We start from the raw sequence: 27,499 nt of genomic DNA, 5'->3' as shown, positions 1-27,499 counted from the left end.
TTGCTACTAAAAAGTGATTGGTTAGTAATCTCAGTAATAATCTTGTTGGTTGTTATTAAATGAAATTAGCTAAGTTAAAATTGGTTAGGCAAGAAATGATTAGGTAATTTTTTTAGAAAGCAAAAGTCTAATGACATTTTAAATTATTGACTTCATGGTTATAATTTTTCAATTTTAACAAATCATCATTAAATTCATATGTATATAAAGTATTTAATTTTAAGATTTAATGGTTTGTTTTAAGAATCATAATTATATATAAAATTGATGATTTTAAAATAAATAATACTGCATAGACAATGCAATAAATATAAGTTAAATTATTTTGTAAGAATGATATTAGAATAATGCTGGATTGCTATTGATTTTATCATTGATATATGTATATTTTGATACATAGTAAAAGCTAAATAATAATGGCATTTTATAGTGTCCGTCCTATATATTCCACAGAAATCATGATTTATGGTTATTGATATTATCATTGATCAAAGTATAAATTTGGTTAACATAATAATAAAAGATAATAAGATATTAGTATCTAATTATTGCTTTTGATTATGATTGATTTGGTTAAATTTTATTTTAGTCTAAAGAATGTTGGGATATGAGAAATAAACCATTCTTGAAAGAATGAAGTCTAATTATTGCTTTTATTAATTTGAATACTTTAATTAGTTCTCTCTCCTCAGCATACTACAAAGTAACGGAATAATTAAAACCCCAACTTACCTAAACACGTGTATCATTGGGATATGAGAAATCTTGGGCCACTCAGAGCCATTCTCCTTTCTACAATTTTCTTCAAGATGTGGACATCCCCAGATACTCAATTCATTTAATTTGGAGAGGCGTTGAATAGCTGTTGAACTTGGCATATACTTGAGATTCTTGCAACCACTAATCCAAAGACATCGAAGAGAAGAAAGGTTGGTCATCCATTCTGGCAATGCTTCCTCTAACTCCTCTCCATCGAAATGCAATATCCGCAATGTCTCGAAGGCAGTGAGGTGTTGAAGGCATTTGAGGGACCCACTCAAGTTGAGGTGTTGGATTGAGTTTAAAACTCCTACAGGAAAAGCCTCCATCTCCTCTGAGAAACCATCGATTATCAATTCCTGCAGTTGGGTGAGGTCGCCCAACCAATCATCCTCTGGGATATCTCTCAAACTGGGACACGCAGTGATTTCTAATTTAACAAGAGATCGTAATTGTCGTAAACCATGCCAATCAATACTAATGAGCTTATCACAACCGCTAATCGATAAACTTCGAAGCGAAGACAATTCTTGAAAATCATTGCTATGGATAAGCTCTCTCCAATCCTCTATCCACAATTCCTTTAGAGATGCACAACATTGTAGTCCGCTTGGAAGAGCTCTCAATTTACACCCTTTAACAATCAATTCCTTCAAAGAATTCAAATCTCGGAAATCACCAGGAATTGAGATCAACTCACCGCACCAATATATACACAATTCCACCAGCGCTGTGCAGTGTTGTTGATGCAAATCAGGAGGAGACAGAGGAAGGAACCTTGTAACACACAAAGACTACTGGAAGACAGAAACATGGGAAACCAAGGAACCGTGAAAGCTTACTAGCTGTAGTTATTATTTCTTAGTCTAGCTGTAGTTATTATTTTAGTTAGCTGGCAGTTTCCTAGTTAGACTAGGATTAGAGTTCAATTACGTATTAGATTATAATTCATTAAATAGAGGGTATTTAAGAGGGGAACATAACATAAGAAACGACAGTTTTTGTAATCAAGCAATTTGCTATTCTTAAATACAAATTCAGGAGTGATTCCTCTACAGAGAGATTCTGCATTAGTTCATTGTTTTCATTGTAAGCAACGAGAGGTTGCAGCAGAGAGCAATTACACCAAATTGGTATCAGAGCGGTTCATGACTGTAACCCGGAGTGGTAATTCCTATCCAATGTCAAACAGCTCAGCCCCTACTAATTCCCCATGCGAACATACAGATTTACAGCAACAAATCATCCATATCACCACTATGTTAGAACAACTTGCTAACCGAATGGATGCTGTGGATGAACGTAGAGCAAGGTCTCCCAATAGAAGGGGGCGTGGACAATTTCGTGAAGAGGCACCAGGGGAAAATCTGGACGCTGAATATAGAGATGTTGAACCCCAACACCACCGACTACAACATCACAGAGAAGAGGTTCCACAACACCTGCACCATAACAGAGAAGAACTTCCACGACACCGTAACAGGCGAGGACTGGAGACTCAACCAATCGATGAACTCACCAAGCGAATGAAGGTGGATGTGCCTGACTTCTATGGCAAACTGGAATCACATGCTTTCGAAGATTGGCTAATTACCATTGAAGACTACTTTGATTGGTTTGATGTATCGGAAGACCGAAAAGTCCGGTATATCAGGATGAAATTAAAGGGACATGCTCGTGTCTGGTGGGGAAGCGTAGAAGAACAACTGCGACGAACTCAACGCCCACCAATCTCAAACTGGGAGGAGATGAAGGAACGATTGAAAGAGAAATATTTACCAATTGATTATGAACAAATGATGTTTGAAGAAATGCTGCAACTAAGGCAAGGGGCCTTAACAGTAGATCAATATACAGATAGGTTCCATGAATTGACGGTTCGTAGCAGGATTACAGAGACCGATCAACAGACACTAGCCCGATATCGCAATGGCCTACGTGGGGAACTATACAAAGAAATGCTAATCGCAAGACTCATCACGGTGGAAGAAGCATACCAACTGGCACTACGTATTGAGAAACAATTAGGGACCACAACCGGAAAGAAAGTCATGCCAATGGAGGGAAAACCAGGACATTCGACAAACTTTTCCATCCAAAAACCACACTTACCATATGACAGATCAAGTGGCTCAATACTGGGAGAACAAAGAGGAAAAGCAAAGGTTACAAGTGATGGTCCACAGTGCTACAAATGCAAAGGATTCGGACACTATGTTGTGGTGTGCCCCACCAGAGATAAGAAGCTTGCCTTTATATGTGAAAAAGAGCTAACAGTAATGGGGGAGGCGGAAGGAGAGAAAATTGAAGACCTTGCAACTGAGAAGGAGGAACACCTGGACGCTTCTGATCTTCCAAGCTGTGTTATTCATCGAATATTAACAGGAAATAAAACTGAACTCAGAACAAATCAGGACTGGTTGCGCACCAACATCTTCCATACGCGACTAGAACATGGGGGCAGAGCACTCAATATGATAATCGATAACGGCAGTGGTATGAATGTAATCTCTGAAACCGCAGTAGAACGACTACATTTGAAGACCGAGACACACCCATCTCCCTACCGAATAAGTTGGGTTAATGAACACAACTCAGTCTTAGTCAAACACCGTTGCCTAGTACAGTTCTCATTAGGAAAAGAGTATGTAGATGAAGCATGGTGCGATATCATTCCAATGACCGTCTGCCACATGTTATTGGGACGCCCATGGCTTTACGACAGAAGAGTCTCTTATAATGGTTACACCAATACCTACTCTTTCCAGTTTAAAGGCAAGAGGCTAGTCCTAGTCCCACTACCGATTGCAGAATTTGAAACAACACAAAAACAGGTACCAGTATTAAATATGAGGCAGTTCTCTCAAGCTGTCAATGGCGAACAAATGTTGTTGTTTGTAGTAAGGCGTGAAGTGAAACAAACTGATGGCCTAGTGCCCAAGGAGCTAGCATCCATACTGAAAAAATTCCAAGACATCATGCCAGATGAGATGCCCCACCAACTGCCACCAATGCGGGATGTACAGCACGCAATTGATCTCATCCCAGGGTCATCTTTACCCAATTTACCCCATTACAGGATGAGCCCTGCGGAGAATGAGGAGCTCAACCGACAGGTCCAGCAGCTAATGGACAGAGGATTCATCCGAGAGAGCCTTAGTCCCTGCGCAGTTCCAGTACTGCTCACACCAAAAAAAGATGGAAGCTGGAGGATGTGTGTTGACAGTCGAGCAATTAATAAAATAACAGTCAAATACCGATTCCCAATCCCCCGGATGGATGACATGTTGGACTTACTAAACGGCGCCTCTATTTTTACCAAAATTGATCTACGTAGCGGATATCATCAAATTCGCATTCGTCCTGGAGACGAATGGAAGACAACATTCAAAACAAAAGAGGGGCTATTTGAATGGCTAGTCATGCCCTTCGGATTAACCAATGCACCAAGCACCTTCATGCGTGTTATGACACAAATTCTCAAACCATTCCTGGGAAAATGTGTTGTGGTATACTTTGATGATATCTTAATTTTCAGCAACTGTTTGCAGGATCACTTAGCACATGTGGAGCAAGTCTTAACAACATTACAAGCAGAGCAACTCTATATTAATCATGCCAAATGTTCATTCCTGAAGAAGAAAGTCTATTTTCTAGGCTTTATCATTTCCAGCAAAGGTGTTGAAGTGGATCCCGCAAAAATACAAGCCATTCAGAATTGGCCAACACCTCAAAATGTCTCTGAGGTCCGTAGCTTTCATGGCCTAGCTACATTTTATCGATGTTTTATCCGTAATTTCAGCACTATCATGGCCCCAATAACCGAATGCCTAAAGGGTACCAATTTCAAATGGACAACAGCAGCAAACAAAGCCTTTGCTGACATCAAGGATAAGCTAGGGAATGCACCAGTACTAAGACTCCCTGATTTCTCCAAACTCTTTGAAGTCGCCTGTGATGCTTCACATATAGGAATCGGGGGGGTTCTAAGTCAAGAAGGACATCCAATCGCTTTTTACAGCGAAAAGCTCAATGATACTCGTCAGAGATATTCAACATACGACATGGAATTTTATGCCTTGATTTAGACAATTAAACATTGGCGTCCTTACCTGATCCATAGAGAATTTATCCTTTACACAGATCATGACTCTTTGAAACACCTTGGCTCTCAAAGCAAACTCAACCCAAGGCATTCTCGTTGGACAACATATCTGCAACAATTTGATTTCATCATCAAACACAAAGCAGGGACAGAAAACAAAGTGGCAGATGCACTAAGTCGACGACCCCACCTGCTACAAATGTTCTCAGCTCATACTACTGGCTTCGAAGAAATTAAGACTCAATACACTGATGACGATGATTTTGGCACAATATGGAGCAATTTACAAGCCAAAATCACGATCACTGGAGGAGACTATTCACTGAAGGATGATTACTTATTTTGTGGTACTAAGCTCTGCATCCCCAAAGGCTCACTACGTGACTTCATCATAACCGAACTCCATAGTGGTGGATTGGCCGGACATTTTGGCTATGACAAGACATTTGCCATAGTTGCTGATCGGTTCTACTGGCCTCGAATGCGTAAAGATGTGCACAAAGTGGTTGATAGGTGCAGGATTTGTCAACTAAACAAAGGAACCAAAAACCAAGCTGGACTCTACACACCCCTCCCAATCCCAGACCACCCATGACAGCATATTAGCATGGATTTTGTTCTCGGATTGCCTAGGACTGTGCGACAAAATGATTCAGTTATGGTAGTAGTTGATAGATTCTAAAAAATGGCTCATTTCATCCCCTGCAACAAGACCTTTGATGCATCCAAAGTAGCAGTTTTATTCTTACAAGAGGTGATCAGACTACATGGTGTACCCCTCTCCATTGTGTCTGACAGAGATGTCAAATTTGTTAGCTATTTTTGGAAGACTTTATGGTCCAAAATGGGGACAAAGTTAAAGTTTTCCAGCGCATTCCACCCGCAGACAGATGGCCAGACTGAAGTCCTCAACAGAAGTTTGGGAAACCTGCTACGTTGCCTCATTGCAGATCATGCAACCAGCTGGGACCTTGTGCTCCCACAAGCAGAGTTTGCTATTAATAATTCTGTTAATAGATCTACAGGACACACACCATTTGAAGCAGTATATGGGAGACGACCCTACACCCCCATGGATCTCAAACCACTACCCTTGCCTCCAAGACCAAGTGAAGCTGGCTTGGATTTTTCAGAATACATAAGAGATGTTCATACAGAGGTCAAAAGACGTCTGTCACTTAATACTGAAGCATACGCCGCCTCTGCCAATGTTAGGCGCAAGGACAAACAATTTCACAGTGGTGACATGGTGCTGGTTCGTCTCAAACCAGAAAGATTTCCTTCAGGAAGTTTCTCTAAACTACACGCACGTCGTGCGGGTCCTTTTCGTATTATTAAGAAATTAGGCAACAATGCCTATGTCATAGACCTACCTTCTGAATTTGGCATTAGCCCAGTTTTCAACATTGAAGACATTACTGCCTTTAAAAGTGATGAAGATGTTTCAAGTCATACTTCCAGAACAGAGGAAATGCCAGCGTACCTCCCTAAAGTCTCTACAACCACCACACCACAAGAGGACATTGCCTCAATCATGGATCACCAGTTCGTTTCTACGCGTCGCGGGGGATATTACAAATTTTTGGTCCACTGGCGACATCGACCCCTATCCGACTCTGCATGGGTCAAAGGTACTGAGCTTCAGCGTCTGCACCCAGAATTGTTTACTGCCTATGTTCACCATAACTTGCCAGAGTCAAGTTCTTCAGAGGATTGCTAGCAAATCAGGAGGAGACAGAGGAAGGAACCTTGTAACACACAAAGACTACTGGAAGACAGAAACATGGGAAACCAAGGAACCGTGAAAGCTTACTAGCTGTAGTTATTATTTCTTAGTCTAGCTGTAGTTATTATTTTAGTTAGCTGGCAATTTCCTAGTTAGACTAGGATTAGAGTTCAATTACGTATTAGATTATAATTCATTAAATAGAGGGTATTTAAGAGGGGAACATAACATAAGAAACGACAGTTTTTGTAATCAAGCAATTTGCTATTTTTAAATACAATTTCAGGAGTGATTCCTCTACAGAGAGATTCTGCATTAGTTCATTGTTTTCATTGTAAGCAACGAGAGGTTGCAGCAGAGAGCAATTACACCAGTTGTACGCTTGGAATGGATGCCAGCTTTGGACAGCTCCATATACTTAAAACTCGAAGAGACGTGAAGCCATGAAATTCACAGACAAATATCTCAGCTCATCACAACTGTCAATTTTAAATTCTACAAGAGATGAAAGACGACATATCGGAATGCTTTTCAACTTTCCACAGTTATCAAAGCTCAACTCTTCAACAACTTCTCCACCTGGTACCATCCATTCTTCAAGACCCTCCATCCTGGATAGAGTGAGTATTTGTAGTGCTGGAAACAGTACACCTGCGCTGTCTCTGCTGCTATAGAACTCATTGCCTATACATTTCACATTAGGCATTCCACTCATCTCTAGAATCTTAAGGCGTGGAAGACATCCAAGTGTTGGGAGTTGCCTCAACTTGCTGCAGCCTTTCAATCTCAGCACCGTCAGATTATTGAGTTGCAATATCCATGATGAGAAATTTTCACCTCCATAACCCTCAATTGTCAAGCTTCTTATGTTTGGGTGAGGCTGCAGGCCTTCCAGCACATCCTCGCTATTGACACTGCTGTTACCTTCATCATCACTCCATTCAAACACCAATTTGTTCATTCTTTTTCCACTCAGTTCTGCCTTCTCAGCTTCTTCTCTGTCTCTCACTTGCTCAAGCTTGCATATCTTCAATGCTCCTCTTAGTTCTTTCAAACATCCCAGCTCTTCAACCATATGATCATCAAAATATCGGTAGAGTTTGAAGGCGTGTTAAGAGTCTCACCTCAGCTGGCACTAGCTTTGGATCATCAAAATGAAGATGTCTCAAGCTCACTAAATTCCTCACTTTCTGGGGAAGCTTTTTTAGTGACTTGCAATCAGTGAATCTTAATGTTTCCAAATGGTAGAGCTTGGTGATGGATTCCGGCAATGCTCTGATAGCAGTATCCGAGACATCAAGATATCTCAAATGTCTCAGCTTGCAAATTGAATCTGGTAACTCAGTGATATCAGACCGTCGCAATTTGAGAGTTCTCAAGCTTTTGAATTTCCAAGGCCCGTTGAGTACATCAACCATTGAGAAAACAGTTCGCAATTTTTTAGCATCAACCGCTGTTAATGCTGCCTCGTCATCCCCACGAGATACGAGATTTAGATGACGAATATGAGATGCACCATCAACAGCCGAACCCTCTTCCAGATTTAACGCTTCTGATTTTGAGACCTGTAGTGCAAGATCATGCACTAGATCATGCATCTTGCAACTTGTTACGATCTCACACTCATTCCTTTTAACATCTTGGAAAAAGGAATTTGCAAGCAAGTCATTGAAATACTTGTTGCCTTCGTCTTCCATCCTCCCATTTGATGGCCTGAGAAAACCTTCAGCCATCCAAAGTTGAACCAGCTCTTCCCTTCCAATCTCAATATGCGCAAAGCTTTTTCATGTACATCCCGAGAATCCCAATTTCTACTCTTTAGAATTGACTGCCACACATCTGCCTGCTTTCCGTGAAGAGTTCCTCCCAAAACATTAGCAAGCAACGGAAGCCCTCCACATTTCTTTGCAATCTCTGTTCCAATAGACTCCAAGTCTGAAGCTATTGTTTCTCGTCCACCCCCACTCACCTTTTGCTTAATAATGGACCAACATTCATCATCTGTTAGTTTTCCTGGCTCGTGCTGAATACCAGGAGAAGTCTCCATCATGTCTGCGACTTGCTTTTTGAGGGTTGTAACAACAACACCATTCCCATTCATGCTGTTAATTTTTAACAGTTGCTCCTTCAAATCATTCCACTTATCAAGGTCTTCATTCCATACATCATCAAGAACAAGAAAAAATGTCCTCTTTTCCAGCTTTTTCTTAAGGTTTTCCATAATTGCATTTAGGTTGCTCAACCTACTTGTAGTTTCATCAACATTTTGCAACATCTCTCCTAAAATCCTCCCTTTACTAAAATCATTAGAAACACAAACCCAGATTGTTAAATCAAAGTGTTTTCTCTCCCGCACTACTTCACAAACTTTTTTGCTACAGTAGTCTTCCCAAGGCCAGCCATCCCCACTATAGGGACAACCGGAAGGACATGTTGGTGTTTTGTCAAGCTAGTCAGCAATTCCATAACTTTAGAGACATCATCCTGCCTTCCTACAACTTCTGAGGTCAAGGAACGAATGTGTCTCTCGATCTGGGTCCCCGCTAACTTCTTGAGCTCTATCTAGAGGTAGAGATGTCAATCCAGGCCCAAATCCGGCTGCATCTTTCCGGATTTCATCCAGGGCTTCATTGATCTTCTTAACTTTTTGACCCATAATCAAACGGAATGCAACAGGATTGTGGAGTGAAAACCAATCACGTACCTTTCCCTTCTTTTGGTCTTTTCGGAGAATCTCATAAGCAAACTCGTCCAGAACATCTTCAGCATCGTAAGCTACATCCTGTAGGTTCTGCAGCCAACGCTTCACAGACTCGTCTGTTACTGCCCTTCTGGCTGCGTCTTGGAGCACATCTTTGATCATGGTCAAGGACTTGTTGAGCTTTCGCAGCTGGCCCTCCAATCCCCAAGCAAGTCCGATCCCTTCAGCAGCAATGGAACTCACCCTTTTCAAAGTCTCCTCCAAGGCAAACGTAAGAAGAAGCTCTGCTGCCATATTCTCCGTCTCTGTTCTTTTTTTTTTTTTTTTTTTTTTTGGGGGGGGGGGGGATCAAAGAAGAAATTTTGAGCACAAGAGAGAGAGAGAAGCATGGTGTGAAATATTAAAAGATGAAACGAGGTGTGTTTGGAATGATGAGATACAGAGCATAGTTGCATGAGGGTCCCTTCCTCCCTAATTGATTGATGGCTGTTGGCAGCATCTTCCACGAACCACTACTGTCATGTTGTTATGGCATGGCTAAGAAAATTCCACGTACGCCTTTGTCGGCATGGTATTTGGTATCACTTTTAAACTATACCAAATACCATGCCGACAGGAGAAAACGATTCCAAGCTATTGATCATGAACATGAGAAACTGATGGTGTATTTATTTTTGAGATAGTTTGTGTTTATAATTTTTTAAAAATTAAGTTTTTAAAAAGTATGGTTGTACGAGGTTATTTGGATTTAGATATGTATTTGGTAAAATTATGATTGAGGTTTATATATAATAAAAAATATGTATAAAATGTTTGGTTATTACTTTTCAAAAGTGTTTTTTACTTTGAAATGTATTAAAATATATTTTTTTATTTTTTAAAAATTATTTTTGATACCAATATATCAAAATGATCTGAAAATAATTTTTCCTTTCTGTTGCTACCCAATTTTTGACCCATGTTTTGATATATTTTCAAAAATCCAAAAAAATTGAGAAAAACAAAGAAAATCCAAAAAATATGTTTTTTTTAATATATTTTCGTCATTTTAGCATTTTCAACGTCGTCTAAAAAAGGAATTTAAATTGTTAAAATATTTTCAAACGCGTTCGAATTTTCGCGCGTCATTTTTAAAATAATTGATTTTCCGCATTTGAGTCGACGTTGATATTGCTCGTTTTCAAAAAATACAAAAAAATAAGAAAAATCAAAATTTACAAAAAGAAAGAAGTTGAGGGATCAAGTCAAAAAACCTAGCAATATTTTTGCCTATAAATACCATGCTAAACTGATTTTTTAAGGGGGAGGTCAATTTTGACACATTCAGAAAAAAAATACAAAAACCCTAAAACCCAACTCTTTCTCCCCACTCAAAAAAAGCTGGCCGGCAGCGCCTCCCCCCACTGATTTTGAATTTTTGTCCCCGGGGTCTTTGGTTTTTGGCTCTCCCAGAACCAGAGAGCCAAGGACCCCCAGCCATCTTCATCTTCACCATAACAGCCCACCGAACCCGGTTCCCCACCTTTGGCTTTTATTTTTTTTTTCTTCTCAGACAACCCCTCTGCCTAGAACAAACGCAGCCCTCCCCTTTCATTCGGATTTTTGGCCTTCTTCCCTGCTCACCGGACACTATCACCGCAGCCCTAGCCGCCGATCTCTCTCGCGGCCAGGACGACATCGCCACCCACTGACTCAGGCGACAACGGTGCCACAACAACATCCTAGTGCCACCGTCAGCTTCAGCACCACCGAGGACACCGCCAGTAACCCACCAGCCAGCTCCACCGTAGTTTCAACAGCAGCAGCGTCGTCCCTGGCAGCACCCACAGACCCAGCTCACAGCCTCCAGCAGAGACACCCACCGATCTGTCACTCCTCCGCCTAGACGCCGCCAGCACCTCGCCCATCCCTGCAACAGCTCCAGCAGCCGTGAGCAACAACGAAAGCCTAGCAGCCGGCGCCTCCCCCTTGGTCATAGAACTGACCACCTGAAACAGAGAAGGGGAAACAAAAAGGAGAAGAACCGATCTGTAAAGGAGAAGCGGATTCAAAACGGAAAAGACCCAAAAACAGATCTAGACCCAAAAACTTAAAATCGACTGCTTGCTGTGTGTTTTCTTTGGATTTGCAGGTGACAGATAACAAGAAGAGAAGAGGGGAGGAAGCCATTACAGCCCCCTCACGCCGCCTGAATTTCAGGGCGGCGCGTGGGTTCACGCGCCGCCAGTGGCGGTGGCGCGTGGGAAGACGCGCCGCCACTGTTCATGCAGCCCCAGAAGTCCTTCCCTGCAATTTCTGGAGTTTTTTTAGGGACTGTTTTGTAATTTTAATGTAATTTGTTTAGTTTTGATTTTTTTTGAAATTTATACTTTGTAAATGTGGAAGCAAAACAAGGAAAAGAAAAGAAAAGAAAAGAAAAGAAAGAGAAAATAATAATAATAATAAAAAAGGGGATGTGTGTGTTGGTGTATTTTTGTTTATTTAATTTGAATTTGTATTTGTATTTATACTTGTACTTGTATTTTGCATTGTGGAAAGAAAAGAAAAGAAAAAAGAAAAGAAAAGAAAAGAAACAAAAAATAATACAACAAAAGTGAATGTGGGTGTTTGTATTTTGTTTTTATTTTTTAATATATTTCTTAATGATAAAATTGCAGATATTAAAGAAGAATTTAATATTTTGATTGGATCACGATTAAGAATTATTAACTTATACGTAAGTGATATTCTAATTTCCGATGAAAAGACAATTATTAAAACTTCTTTTAACACATCAAATTCGCGAAGCAGCTTACCTTAGGTAGGGTGTGTTAGGGGTGCTAATACCTTCCCTAACCACAACCAGTTCCTTACCCGCGAATCTCTGACAAGACCAGTACATCCGGTTTCCTAGTAGCCCGCAATCAATTACTAGGTGGCGACTCCAACGAACCGATTCAAGCAAACGCAACAAACGAGATTTAAATCGCCAGCCGATGCCGCGCGCTGATTTTTTAGGGTGCGACACTTTCGACTGGGGAAAAGAGGCCCTCAGACGATGCAAATTATGTTTTTCCTTTCGCTTTAGGCTTTATTTGTTTTTGCTTACATAAAGTAAGGTGTTTGATAATAAATTAAATTGTATTTTATATTATAAAATTTATTAAAAAATTAAATTTAAAATGCAGTTTTTACATGTTTTCTTAACGGAATTTCATAAAACCCTGTTTATTTTTGCATTTCAAAAATATTTTTGAAAAAAATTTGAATGTTTTTATTCAAATTAATATATTTTTAATGTTTTTAAATCATTTTGATACACTAATATCAAAATAATTTTTTAAAAAATAAAAAAAATTATTTTAATACATTTCTAAGTAAAAAGCAAACTGCAACAACACCTCTACCAAACATTTTATATATAGTTTTTGTTATGCATAAACTTCAATCATAATTTTTATCAAATATATATCTAAATCCAACAACCACACGGAACTATATTTTTTAAAAACTTATTTTTTAAAAGAAAAACCATAAGTGACAAGTTACCTAAAAAAACAAACATTTTTTAAGTGTTTTTGGGAGTGTTCATGACAGACACTTGGAAAGAGATGTATCCATGCAGACCAGACACAGGCAAAGAGGTGACAAATTACCCAATTACCTTCTTCGTCAACTGTGTAGGCTATGGCGGAAGTTCAACGCATTACTTCACCCACCTGCGCTGATTGGTTGATTCAATAGCCCTTTAACTCTCGGATCATGACGGTTTTCGAATTATTTGAACAATTTACTTTATTTAATTTGATTTGATAAACTTGATGACTAGATTAATCCTATAAAAATTCACGTAAAATTATATAATCAATAATTTTTATATAAAATAATATTATTTCATTAAAAAAACTCGATAAACTTATTGTTATATACTTAACCCATTACCCAAATCTCCGATCAAATTATAAAACAAGCTGATTAATATAATTAGTATGGTTTTAGTTTTAATAAAAGACTATATTTTAAAAACACCTTCCAGTAATATCTACTAATTATAATATTTGTAGTGTCATTAAACTACCACTTATTTTAAAGAATTCATTTACGGCTACAAACCTCATATTGCATCCGAGCCCTTTTTTTTAGATGAAGATATTTTTATGTTCTAGACAACATGATACAACTACTCAACTACTATATGCAATTACTTGCCTAGCTAGGTGTTTTAGAACCCACCATTTCTTTTTAACCAAATCAATGTGGAATGTGGAATGTGTAATTAAGAGTTCATTGTTTTTACCCAGATCAACTAGATTATGAGTCTACTTATATTTTTAATCAGGTCATATGTAGTTAACATTTTCATTTTTTTTCTTTAAACTAGACCTATTTAGGTTTCGAATATGTCAAGTCTCATATTATTATTGAAAACTAGCATATTGGTATGAGCTATGTGGTAACTCAATAACAATTTTTTTTTCAGGTGTAAAAAATTATTAAAAATATAAAGAATATTTTAAATGTATTGAATTTAATAGCCAAGTTAGAACCAAGAGACTTGAGTCTGGCGGCAAGCCAAACCTAAAAGCCTTGAATCAGGTAGTCATTCTTTGACCCAACATGCGCTAGTAGCTTTTGAAATAAAAAATAAAAAAGACAACGCCTCTCATGATCTTCTGAACATTTATAGTATGGTCTACAATGTAAACGCTTTATATCTATAATGCGGTTCATAATTTAAATATTTTATGTCCATATTTTAAAATATAGTATAATATGTGTTGTAATCCATTTTTGGGTCCCTAAATCAATGAAATAAAATAAATAGCGAAAGGAGGTTAGAAAAATAACAGGAGGCAGAAGTGCTCAACAAATGGTCAGAAAAATCGGTCAAGGAGGTTAAAAAAATACAAAGATGGATTTTTGATAATATATTCTTGAATGATGAGAGCCCTGTTGGATAAGAAAAATTGATTTTTGAGGAGAAAAGTCCAAATTTGGAGGTTTATGGACTTAATTGGATTTTTAATGGAATTTATAGAGGATTTGAGTGAAAGAAAAATGGATTTTTAAGTCAATTTGGGCTTTAATTAGAAGAAATTTAAGTTCTGGGGCCAAAATATATTTTTTAGGAATTTATTAGGCCAAATCAGGGGCTTAATTGAATAAATATTGAAGTTTAATGGCCAATTAGGAGTTTAATTGTGAAAAACCGAAACCAGGGACCAATTTGGAAAAACCAGGTAAATAGAGGGGGCTGTTTTGCTTTGGATCAGGGGCCTAATTGAAGAAATTGGAAGTTTATTGATCAATTGAGGGCTTAATTGCATAAATCAGAGGCCAAGGACCAAAGTGAAAAACGCGGCCAACAAGAGGGACGGGGACCGAATTGGCAGGGACGCAATTGAAATGATTAAAGATGATTAAGGACTGATTTGTAAAAGCATATTCTGGCGCCTTTTTTTAAATGAAACGGCGCGTTTTATCCAAAACGACGCCGTTTCATACATTAAAAAAAAAAAGAAAAAAAAGAAAAGAGACCGAACGGTGCCGTTTTGAACGGCACTGTTCCTCCTTCGTCTTCCTCCCTGCACTTGTTGCAGGGGAGAAGAAAAATGGTTTTCTTCTTCAAAAAAACTTCCCGCCCCTCTCTCCCTTGCATCTCCACCGAAAAAAACCAAAGCCCCACACCGTTGGGACCACCGACCGCGGGCATTGGCCGACCACCGACCGAAAGTAGAAACGGCGTCTTGCTGTCGCGGGTGGTGGCCGACCAGCCACCCGCGAAACCCGCTCCAAGGCGCACTAACAATGGTCCCAGCACCTTGTCTTCCCCTATAAATACAGAAGAAACCGAAGAGAGAAGAGGAGGAAAAAAACCGAAAGGGAGGAGAGAGAAGGAGAGAGAGAGAACTAACGAGAGAGAGAGGGAAGAAAAGGAGCAAACTAAAAACAGAAAAAAAAAGAAAACAAAACAACCGAGAATAAAGAGAAATAAAAGGAATAAGGAGAACCACCGAAAAAACGAAATCTCTTTCTCTCCGCCGTTCGAACCGCCACAGCACCGCCCGGAGCCGCCGAACGCGAGCCACGCCACCGCAACACCACCAGTGACCGCCTCCTCCACGCCAGGTACACGCCCTTCCCCTTGAATTGCCTTTAGCTTTATACAAGTTTCCTCCTGCATGCAGAATTGTTCTGCATGCAGGAGATGGGGGGGAGAAAATAATTCTCCCCCCGCTGGACGTCATTAGCTGGGCCGGCCCGTTGCCGGCCCAGCCTCACATGTCTGGGCCGGGTCTGGCCCAGACTGAATAGATAGTTTTTTATTGGGTCGAGGTCGGCCCAACCTCCTGTTTGGGTCGAGATCGGCCCAAGTTTTGTTGGGGCTGGGTTTTGGCCCATTCACTTGGGCTGGCCCAGCCCAGCCCATATTATATTACATATTTTAATATATTATTATTATATATATATATATATACACACACTTATGTATTTTTCTTTAAAAATATATTCTAATAAATAAAAAAATAATAATTGTTGATTTTTTGCATTTTTGTCAAAATGGCTTAATAGTGGTTTGTATTTCTATACCGTAGAGATATAAATTCAGTATTAAAATACCCCGTTTTCGTCAAAAATTAAGATTTTTAAAAATAAAAAAAATGTTTTTGCTTTCAAAAAAAAAATTCCAAAAGTCCTTAACAATATCGCTGATTTTTCCTGCATTTTTATTTAAGGTGGATTAATATTGGGTTGTATTTTTATACTGTAAGGATACAAACCCAGTATTAAAATACCCGATTCTCGTCAAAGCATAAAAAATAATATTTTCTAAAAAAATTTGTTTTTTTTGTTTTAAAATACGGCCTAGTCTCTCCAATATATATATATATAAATATTATAACATCATATTTTCACACAACAAAGAGAATTTTCAAAAACAATATATGTATTATCATGCATTTTGGCTTTAATAACCAGTTTATTCAAGCCATGAGAACTAGGCCAATATTTCAAAAATTCAAAAAAATCTTTTTTTGTTTTCTTTTAGTATTTGGAATTACGAATTTATACGTAAAACGTATTCCTAAATATTATTAATAAAATTTTGGTATGGACGTTAGAACGGTTAGGATTTTACCCGATAAGATAAAGACCTTCTTACCGAGGAGGATTTTTCTTGAACCATAGACAGATCAACAACTAGGAGAACACAATAACACCTTAGTTTTTATCAGACAATAAAACAATGCAACTTACCTTAGGTAGGGCGTATTTGGGGTGCTAATACCTTCCCTTTACGCAACCAGTCCCCATACCCAATCTCTGAGACCACTTAGGGTTCCTAGTGACCAAAATACTAGGTGGCGACTCCCATTCCATTTTCTACCAATAAAAGACAATATTTGCTGGTATCCCCATAGATATAGATAGATTTACATTGTAGATTTAGAAAATGGAAAAACACTAATATAACATATAATTTTCGCCGCGACGCCGCACTCGTGCGACAGAATGGCGACTCCACTAGGGACCTTGTAGACTAAGCTTTGTTTTTGTCTGATTTGTTTGTGTTTTCGTGTGTTTATTGTTAATATGCCTTTTCGTTTATTTACATATTGGTTTTTTATTTTACGCGTATTATTTATGCATTGTATAAAATTGTCTCATGCATCACTTGCTTTTATTTTTGAGAAGCACACACAAGCCTTAAGTTAAGTGGGGAATTAGCGATTTACCCTAAGACTATCGGTCAGGGTTTAAATGCGTGAAACACCCAACTCATATCCGAGTGCCTGCTTGGTAATGGCGGACATACGTGTCTTAGCCATTCCTTGCAACGCCCCCATACTGTCTTTACGAAGAACGTCACTAGGCAGATATGAGAACCTTCAGGACTAGATAGAAAAAACTACCCACTCTCACTTGATAAATAGAGTTTGTCCTTAGGTTATGTATCTTTGTTTGCAATGTTATACTCATCACACATCACTTGTGCATCACATTTTCATCACGCATTTTATCATATGCATTACAGATCGTGAAACATAGGTCCCACACCCAGAGTCCATCAAACCCGTTTAAGATCAAGAATGGAGAATGAAGAGAGGGCCATCCTAGAATCCCGCTACCAAAGTGAATTGGAAGCCGTAAGGAATGAAGTGTCTCAAATGACCAATCTGCTTGAGCAACTTTTAAGAGCCAAGAACGGGGAGGGAACATCTACCCAACCACCTATAGGAGCACCGTCAGTTCATGTCCCGGGGTTATCTCAGAACTTGGGGGTAGATTCAGTGACGGGGCAGCACTTTGCACCTACCATTCCCGTTCAACCCCCTCAAGCTCACATCACTGTAGATTTGACAACAGATGGGCCTTCCGATAATAGGTCCACTGGTTTTATGAACGATGACAAGATATCAGCTTTGGAAGAAAGGTTAAGAGCAGTCGAGGGAAATGATTGGTTTGACCCCATGCGAGCGTCTGAAGTATGCTTGGTACCAAACATCACGGTGCCAAAGGATTTTAGGATACCGGAGTTTATAAGGTACACGGGGTTGGAATGCCCAAACACTCACCTTCGATCTTATTGCAATAAGATGGCTGAGGTGATTCATGACGATAAGTTATTGATCTACTTTTTCCAAGACAGTCTATCGGGGTCGGCGCTAAGTTGGTACATGAGGCTAGATAATGCCAGGATTAAGAAATGGAAGGATTTAGTGGAGGCTTTCCTTAAGCAATACAAGTTCAATTTGGAAATTGCTCCAGATCGAACGAGCCTTATGTCAATGGAAAAGAGAAGCCAAGAGTCAGTAAGGACTTATGCGCAAAGATGGAGGGACGAGGCCACGCATGTGCAACCCCCTTTGATAGAAACGGAGATGGTGACTTTGTTCGCCAATACATTCAAGGCACCCTACTATGAGCATTTAATGGGTAGCTCATCTCAACATTTCTATGATGCTGTACGTATAGCGGAAAGAATAGAGCAAAGGATTAAAGCTGGACGCATAATTGAGCCATTGGAGACAAAGGGTTTTTTCAGAAGAAAATTGAAAGGTCCCGTTAACAACTTTGAAGGTAGGTCCAATGACAAGATAACGGATTCATATAACCCACAAATACCTATCTCTCATGTGGCCCACATAAACTTTAACAAACCTTTTTCCCCTAATCGAGCAAATGGCCAGTCAAACACCCAAAACAACCACCAAATACCAAACACAAGATACATTTCAGAATAACTACCGCCATTACCCATGCCTCTGAAGGACATATATGCCAAACTACTGAGCATTGGACAAATAGCTCCTATCCCTACATTACCACTACAACCACCATTCCCCATCTGGTATAAGCCCGAGTTGACTTGCGAGTACCATGCTGGTATTCCCGGACATTGTCTTGAAACGTGCTATGGTTTCAAGAACAAGTTGTTGAAGCTCATCAAGATAGGATGGGTGTCATTTGAAGACACACCCAATATCAGTTCAAATCCATTGCCTGGTCATGACAAAAGTGATAGGGGATAAAGGGTTGGAAAACCTTGGTCAATAACCGTCAATAATGAAGAAGGCGAGATCGAAGGAGAAGACAAGGAAACACAAGTGGGGAAGGAAGATGAAGCATTGCTAGAAGGGACCTCATATTGAAACTATTTCTTAGAAAAGCATGGAGTTTACTAAGAATTCTTCCCCTTGGGTAGGTCACTGCTTGACCACTTTTTGTGATCGGCTTGTTTTAACTCGCAAGTGCACGAGTGTGCGATGTAGCAATTAACTCGGTAAGATCGAGGTCATATCCACAGAGAGCTAGATCTGGAAATTAAGCTAGGTAACAACAAAAAAAACTCAAGAGAAATTAAATTAACAATAACTTGGTTGAAAATAATTGACGGATTTGTTTCAAAGATGAAAAAGTGTAAATAGATTTTAAAAGACAAGAAAAAGTAAGTCTTGGTCCAAATCAATTTTAATGGTGATGTATTGGTGATTTCTTCAACATATATAAGATAACTCAACCTAATATCAACGATGGTGATATTAGATCAGAAGATATTACAATGAAGTTTAAAAAGATGAAGATTAATTATTGCTTAAGAATGAACAAGTACTTTCAAATTAAGTAAGACATTGAATCAAGCAATCTCTATACCAAAACTAAGGTTTGTGCATAAAAATTCAAGATTATAACATTACCTAAATGATTTCTAAAATTTCTTTGCAATAATAAAACATTCATGAAGAAGATGAGAAGATAATCATTAACATTCATTCATATCTTAAAGAACTCACCTCAATCACCATCATCCTTGATTTGGATCCAAGAAAGAGATTAGCCAACCATGATTATATATAAGAACACTTTAATAAACATGAAATAACTTGAATCAAACTGAAATAATAAGTTTTACAAACTAAAGAACCGAAATCTACAAAGAAGAACACAACAGAATTTCAGTAAAAATTCGGACACAAATCTAACTCTAACTTTGGACAGAAATTCGACCCTCTTAGAAGCCTCTCCTGGAGATGGCTATTAGAGACATATTTATAGGCAATTATATGAGCTTTCCAGATCATTAAAGAACAGCGCATTTGGACATCTGAGTCAAACGTTATGGACAAAACACCGAAAGATGTTCTGGAAAATTAAATCAGGTCAGCTTGGAGAACACTTTGGTGCACGTTTTTCTTCCTCCTTTATGAGCTGTTTCTTTCTTCTTGTTGACCCAAAATAATGTCACAATGTCCCCTCCAGCTTTCCATCCATGTGCTTGCCCTCTTGAATCAATTAATTGCCCAAAATAAATCAAATATTATTTGTTGTGTGGACATGTAAGATCATGGATTGTACTTGGGCTGATTTGGAGGCTGATTTGGGGGCTGATTTGGGGCTGGATTTAAACATCAAATAAGTATACAATTGTACCTATTATTTGGGCTAAGATTGACATTGAAACCTTGAGTGTTTGATGGTTGAAGTTTGCACACAACATAAGGTAAGTTTGGGCTTGAAATGGATCATATGATATTTCTTTTCTAGAATTGGAAAATAATTGATTTTTTGGGCAAATTTGGAGCACTTATTTGAACCAAGATTTGCTTCAATCTTCAACTAAATTTCTTCTCTTCAATTCTTTGTTCCGAATTCCGACGTTGAATTTTCTGAAATAATTCATTTAAGCTCCAAAAACCTATCGAAACATTAAAAAGAAACTTCATTACTAAAAAGCACATCACTTATTATAAAAAATTCAAATAAAAACAATAAATACATATGTAAAATAAAAGACTTAATGATACTTTTGATGCACAATCACACCCCCCAACTTAGATTTTGCTAGTCCTCAAGCAAAACAAAACATAAAACCTTTGAAATAAAAAGAATAATAATAACATAATTAGGCTCGACTCATCACACTTAAAGGACCTATCATGCAAACATTGGTATCTTTAACTTAGTGTACACAATACCAAATAAAAAAATAAGCATACTCACATTCTCTAAATCAAACATCCATACAAAATTCCAAATTCAATCGTATTTATCATGCAACCAACATAATTCATTCACGCGAAAACTCAACTTGTAATCTTCCCTTTTCACTACTACAAACAAGGTAGCAAACTAAAGAAATATCTATATATATTTTTTCCCTTTTTTTTTTCTTCTTCTTCTTTTTTTTTTTTGAAGATATTATTTATTCTTTTTCTTTAAGTGGTCACTTCCCTTTTGACGCGAATACAAACATTTGTGATGAATGCACCCCGGTTACTCACAAAGTCACAAACTTAAAGTGCTTTGCATACTTATATTTCAAGCTGCCTTTTGACGTAAAGATAAACATTTGTGATGAATACCCCTAGTTACTGAGCAACTCAAAACATTGGAGTAGATAGAACTTTGTACACATTTATTTATTTATTTTGTGTAATAATTATTACTTTATTTACTTAAACCTTGTTTAGGACTAGATCAAAAGGGATAATCACAAGTAAAGCATCACACTCATCTTTCATGCATAATCGCACAACTCACACAACTTTTACAAGGAAAGATGTACTTCAATAATCTTTAAAAAAAAGTATGCTATATCTTGCTTTATAAGATATTATCTATCCCAAATTAAAGCATGCAATGTTCAAACACAATAATAAATCCAAAAATGTAATGTTGATCCTAAACAAGTCTCATTCACATTCGAATGCAATTTTTATTTTATTTTTTAAACAAGCATGGTTATCTCAAGGCATTCAACATAATCAAATATCTAAAATTAAGTTTTACATTATCCTCAATAAAAAAAAGAAAGAGAAGAAAAGTATAACGATTAGAAAACTGTTACTCCCCTTTTGTTTTCAAGGATGAATGTCTGATTGACTTGGACATGAGCTGACTTCTTGCTTGATTTTTTTTTTTAACCTGCATATCACAACTAAAAGAAAAACATTGATTTTTTTTTTTTTTTGTGAAAATAAAGAACCTCACACCCCCCAACTGAAAATTATGCATTGTCCCTAAATGCATGAACAAGAAAATATAAGAGATGGAAGAAAGAAAATAAAAATAAAAATAAAAATGAAAATGAAAAATAAAATAAAAATAAAAACTCATTACTTCTGATACTACAATGGTATTGGATCTTCAAGATCCAATGTCTCAACTTCAGCCACAACGTTTTCAAGATAAGGTTTCAATCGATGACCATTTACTTTGAAAACATTTCCATTCTTTGGATTTTCTACCTCAAATGCACCATGCTCAGAGATGGATTTAATCACAAATGGACCAATCCATTTTGTCCTCAACTTCCCAGGAAAGAGATGTAATCGTGAATTATACAAGAGAACCTTTTTGACCAACATGAAAGGATTTTTCTAAAAATATGTTTATCATGCAAAGCTTTCATCTTATGTTTTGAAATTTTTACATTTTCAAATGCATCATTTCTCAGCTCCTCTAATTCATCCAATTGAAGCTTTCTATTTTTTCAACCTCGTTTTCATTGTCATTGAATTGCCGGATGGCCCAATATGCACGATGCTCAATCTCAACAGGGAGATGACAAGGTTTTCCATAAACTAGCCTATAAGGAGACATTCCTAAAGAGGTCTTGTAAGCAGTGCGATATGCCCACAAAGCATCAACTAGTCGTAGGGACCAATCCTCACGGTTTGGATTGACTGTTTTTCTCTAAAATGTTTCTTGATCTCCCTATTTGCCAACTCAGCTTGGCCACTAGTCTGTGGGTGATATGGGGTACTGACCTTGTGAATTACACCATATTTTCTCATCAACATCCCAACGGGCTTGTTACAAAAATGCTTTCCCCCATCACTAATCATAGCCCGGGGCATGCCAAAACGAGAGAAAATATTTTCTTTCAAGAATTTGACAACAACTCGATGGTCATTGGTGCGAGATGCAATGGCCTCCACCCATTTAGACACATAATCAACAGCTACAAGGATGAAGTGGTAGCCAAATGAACTTGGAAAAGGTCCCATGAAATCAATCCCCCAACAATCAAATATTTCCAAAACAAGAATGGGGTTAAGGGGCATCATGTTACGCCTAGTGAGGTTACCTAGTCGTTGGCATCGGTCACATGCAACACAGAAGGCATGGACATCTTTGAACATAGTGGGCCAATAAAAACCACACTGCAAGATCTTGGCTGTGGTTTTCTTGGAAGAGAAATGCCCACCACAGGCTAATGCATGACAAAAATTAATGACACTTGGAATTTCATGATCAGGGATGCACCGCCTAACAATTTGGTCAGGGCAATATTTAAATAGGTAGGGGTCATCCCAAAAAAAAGTACGCACGTTGCGCAAGAATTTTTGTTTATCAAGTTTAGACCAATGAGAAGGAATCTGACTTGTGGCTAGGTAATTTGCTATGTCAGCATACCATGGAGAGCCAATGTAGGAAACAGTACCTGCACAAAATAAATTTTCATCAACAAAGAATTCATTTATTGGAGATTCATCAGTTATGGTCTCATAGCTTGAAAGACGGGACAAATGGTCAGCCACTACATTCTCTACTCCCTTTTTATCTCGAATTTCAAGGTTAAACTCTTGGAGTAGGAGGATCCATCGAATCAAACGTGGCTTGGCATCCTGTTTTGTGAGCAAGTATTTCAATGCTGCATGATCAGTGAAAACAATAACAAGAGATCCAACCAAATAAGACCTAAACTTGTCTAATGCAAAGACCACAACTAAGAGTTCTTTTTCGGTTGTAGTGTAATTCAATTGAGCATCATTCAAAGTCTTGCTAGCATAATAAACGACATGAGGCTTCTTATCTTTTCTTTGCCCTAAAACAGCCCCTACCGCAAAATCACTAGCATCACACATCAGTTCAAATGGTAAAGACCAATCAGGAGCTTGCATGATTGGTGCAGTGGTCAACAACCCTTTAAGATTTTTCAAAAGCTTCTTGACATTTTGATGTCCAATCAAATTGGACATCTTGTGACAACAAGTTACACAATGGTTTGGCAATGGTACTAAAAGAATGAATGAATCTTCGGTAAAAAACCAGCGTGTCCTAAAAAAGGATCTCACATCTTTCACAGTCCTAGGGGCAGGTAATTTTTGAATGACTTCAACTTTTGACTTATCCACCTCTATCCCTTTTGAAGAGACAATGTGACCTAAGACAATGCCATGTGTCACCATAAAATGACACTTCTCCCAATTAAGTACAAGATTGCTCTCTTCACATCTTTCAAGAACTTTTTCTAAATGCATTAGACACAACTCATAAGAATCCCCATAAACTGAAAAATCATCCATGAAAACTTCCAAAAAAATTTCCACCATGTCACTAAAGATACTCATCATACACCTTTGAAAAGTGGCTGGTGCATTACACAAGCCAAAAGGCATTCTTCTATAAGCATAGGTACCAAAAGGACAAGTGAAAGTGGTTTTTTCTTGGTCTTCTAAAGAAATCTCAATTTGGTTGTAACCTAAGTATCCATCAAGAAAACAATAGAAAGCTCTTCCGGCTACTCTTTCAAGCACTTGGTCTAAAAATGGAAGCGGAAAATGGTCCTTCCTAATCACCATGTTCAACTTACGATAATCAATGCACATACGCCATCCAGTTTGGATTCTAGTTGGTACTAGCTCATTATTTTCATTCTTCACTACCGTGACTCCAGATTTTTTAGGAACAACTTGGGTTGGACTAACCCATTTTGAGTTTGCAATGGGGTAAATGATACCCGCATCAAGCAGTTTAAGCACTTCACCTCTCACTACTTCCTTCATGTTTGGGTTCAGTCGTCTTTGCATTTGCCTCACAGATTTAGCCTCTTCTTCAAGATAAATTCTATGTGTACATAAAAGAGGGCTAATTCCTTTCAAGTCAGTGATTGTCCACCCAATTGCTTTCTTGTGTTTTCTCACCACTCTCAAAAGTTCTTGTTCTTGCTCTATGCTAAGTTTTGATGAAATCACAATAGGATATGATTCATCTTCCCCTAGAAATGCATACTTAAGATCACTCGGTAAAGGCTTCCTTTCTGGTTTATAAGGTCGGACAAGAGATGCCTCCACTTTCACTTGGGGTGAAATCAAAGGCTCAAACGATGGGGTCCATTGACCTATTGACATAATAGGCATTGGATCCAGATAAGTCTCGAGTTCTTTTACTTCCTCATCAACACATTCCAAAGAATAAAGTCTTTCATCATGAATTAAAGTTCTTTCCAATGGATCCTTTACCCATTCTCTCTCAAAGTGTTCTTGACAAATTGTTTGGATCAAATCTACCTCTCTAATGTCCTCATGTTCACCAATTTGTTTGGAGACATTGAATATGTTCATCTCCACAATCATATTCCCAAAAGACAATTTCATCACCCCATTCCTACAGTTAATTAAAGCATTGGATGTAGCTAGGAAAGGTCTACCTAAGATGACTGGGATGGGAGCATTAGAACCTTGAATAGGTGCGGTGTCTAACACTACAAAATCAACAGGAAAGTAGAATTTATCTACTTGGACCAACACATCCTCAACAATACCCCTAGGAATCTTGATTGACCTATCAGCTAATTGAAGGGTGATTCGAGTAGGCTTGATTTCTCCTAAACCTAACTGTTCGTAAACAGTGTAGGGTATCAAATTCACACTTGCTCCTAAATCCAACAAAGCTTGGTCTATCTTATGACTTCCAATAATGCATGAAATGGTAGGACAACCAGGATCTTTGTATTTGGGAGGGGTCTTAAACTGGATGATGGCACTATCATGCTCAGTTAGAAAGGCTCTTTCTTTCACATTCAATCTCCTTTTGACTGTGCATAAGTCCTTAAGGAACTTTGCATAAGATGGGACTTGTTTAATTGCATCAAGGAGTGGAATGTTGACTTTCACTTGTTTGAACAATTCATAGATTTCCGAGTTCATAAGATCATGTTTAGGTTTCCCTAACCTCTGTGGAAATGGTGCTCTAGGAACAAATTCTAAATCACTCACTTTGACTCCAATTTTTCTTGAATCATCTCCTTTCTCACTCATCTCTTTCTCATTTATCTCGCCTTCTTTGTCACTCAAACTCTCATTTGTCACTTGTGTTTTGATTCCCTCTTCACTCTCCCTAGATTTCTCCTCCACAATACCTTTAGGAATCCCAAAACCTATAGCTTTGTCAACAATCTTTCCACTTCTAAGGGTAGTGATGGCTTGGACTTGTTCATGGTTTGAAGGTTCACCAAGTGAAGATTCACTCATGTGTACCTGACCTCTAGGATTTGGCATTGGTTGAGCTGGGATCTTTCCCTTCTCTTGAATGCTTAGTGATTGAGTCAACTTGGTTAGTTGACTTCGAATATCATCTAAGGTCCTATTGGTCTGGTCTTGAAATTTGTAAGCTTGGTTGTTGATTCCTCCTTGTGTTCGCATGAATTGTTGAAGAGTATCCTCTAGGGATCTCTTATGAGGTGGTTGGTACGTGTTATGTGTGGGAGTATGAAATGGTTGGGGTGGAGGTTGAAATGTTTGAGGTACTGAAGAGCCCTCATTTCTCCATCCAAAATTTGGATGGTTCCTCCATCCAGGATTATAGGTCTCAGAGTAGGGATTGCCTACTTGGTTTGAAAATGGCTTTCTAACATTACTTGAATCAGAAGTTTGGCCATATAGCACTTCCTTGAAGGCTGGAATGGTAGGACACTCAGTTGTCCTATGCCCTTTGCTCTCACAAACAACACAACTTTCCTCTTGTTGTTCACTCATGACATGCACTTTTTTAATCTCAAGAGACTCTACTTTCCTAGCCAATGAGGCTAATCTAGCATTAAGATCATCAGTCTCTTTTAATTGGAACTTCCCACTTGAATGAGAAATGGTGTTTCTAGACTCAACATGAAGTGGGAGAGAAGTCTCCCATTGCTTTGTGTTTTCAGCCAATTGATCAAAAAAATCGAAGGCTTCACTTGTTCTTTGTCATAAAACTCACCATTACACATGGTTGACACTAGCTTTTTAAAATCTGCGGTAAGAGAGTCGTAGAAGAAACTCACTAACCTCCACATCTCAAAACCATGGTGGGGGCATGCATTTAACAAGTCTTTGAACCTTTCCAAGCTTGGTGAAATGACTCATTTGGACTACAAGAAAAATTCATCATTTGACGTTGTAAGGCTGCCGTCCTATGAGTGGGGAAGTATTTTTTTCAAAAAATCAGCTTGCATTTCTCTCCATGTACCTATAGACCTAGGACGTAAGGAGTTTAGCCAAAGCTTGGCTTTATCCTTTAGAGAGAATGGGAACAATTTAAGCCGAATAGTTTCCTCAGTGCATGTTCTATCAATAAAAGTATTACATACCTCTTCAAAGTCCTTAATGTGTATGTATGGATTTTCAGAATCCATAACCGTGAAATGTGGGAAGAAGTTGAATCATGCCCGGTTTCAAATTGAAAGCTTGTTGGTTAAGAGGCAAGATAATACACGAAGGTGTACTTTGTCTAGCCGGTGTGAAGATACTCTCTAAGAGTTTCGAAAATTAGGTTGATCATTAAATTGTGGAGGTCATTACCTTGAACACTCCCTTCACCCTCTAGATCTTCAACATTAGCCATGATAAAATAATAATAATAATAATAATATAACAATTATATGAATACGAAAGGAAAGGAGAGAAAAAAAAAAAACAAAAACAAAAAAAAAACAAATAAAAGATTGCAAATAAAAGTA

The 27,499-nt window shown here is 38.2% G+C and overlaps 2 pseudogenes; both read right to left on the bottom strand.

The window, feature by feature from the left end:
• Nucleotides 1–608: 608 nt before the first annotated feature.
• Nucleotides 609–9,815, bottom strand: LOC118062028 (putative disease resistance protein RGA3; annotated as a pseudogene).
• Nucleotides 9,816–11,030: 1,215 nt separating this feature from the next.
• LOC140955319 (uncharacterized) lies at nt 11,031–27,175 on the bottom strand (annotated as a pseudogene).
• Nucleotides 27,176–27,499: the final 324 nt, after the last annotated feature.

This window comes from Populus alba, chromosome 1, assembly GCF_005239225.2.
Source record: "Populus alba chromosome 1, ASM523922v2, whole genome shotgun sequence".
In the NCBI taxonomy this organism is placed as follows: domain Eukaryota; kingdom Viridiplantae; phylum Streptophyta; class Magnoliopsida; order Malpighiales; family Salicaceae; genus Populus; species Populus alba.
The sequence above is the reverse complement of the archived record's forward strand: the minus strand, read 5'-3'. Positions and strand labels throughout refer to the sequence as shown.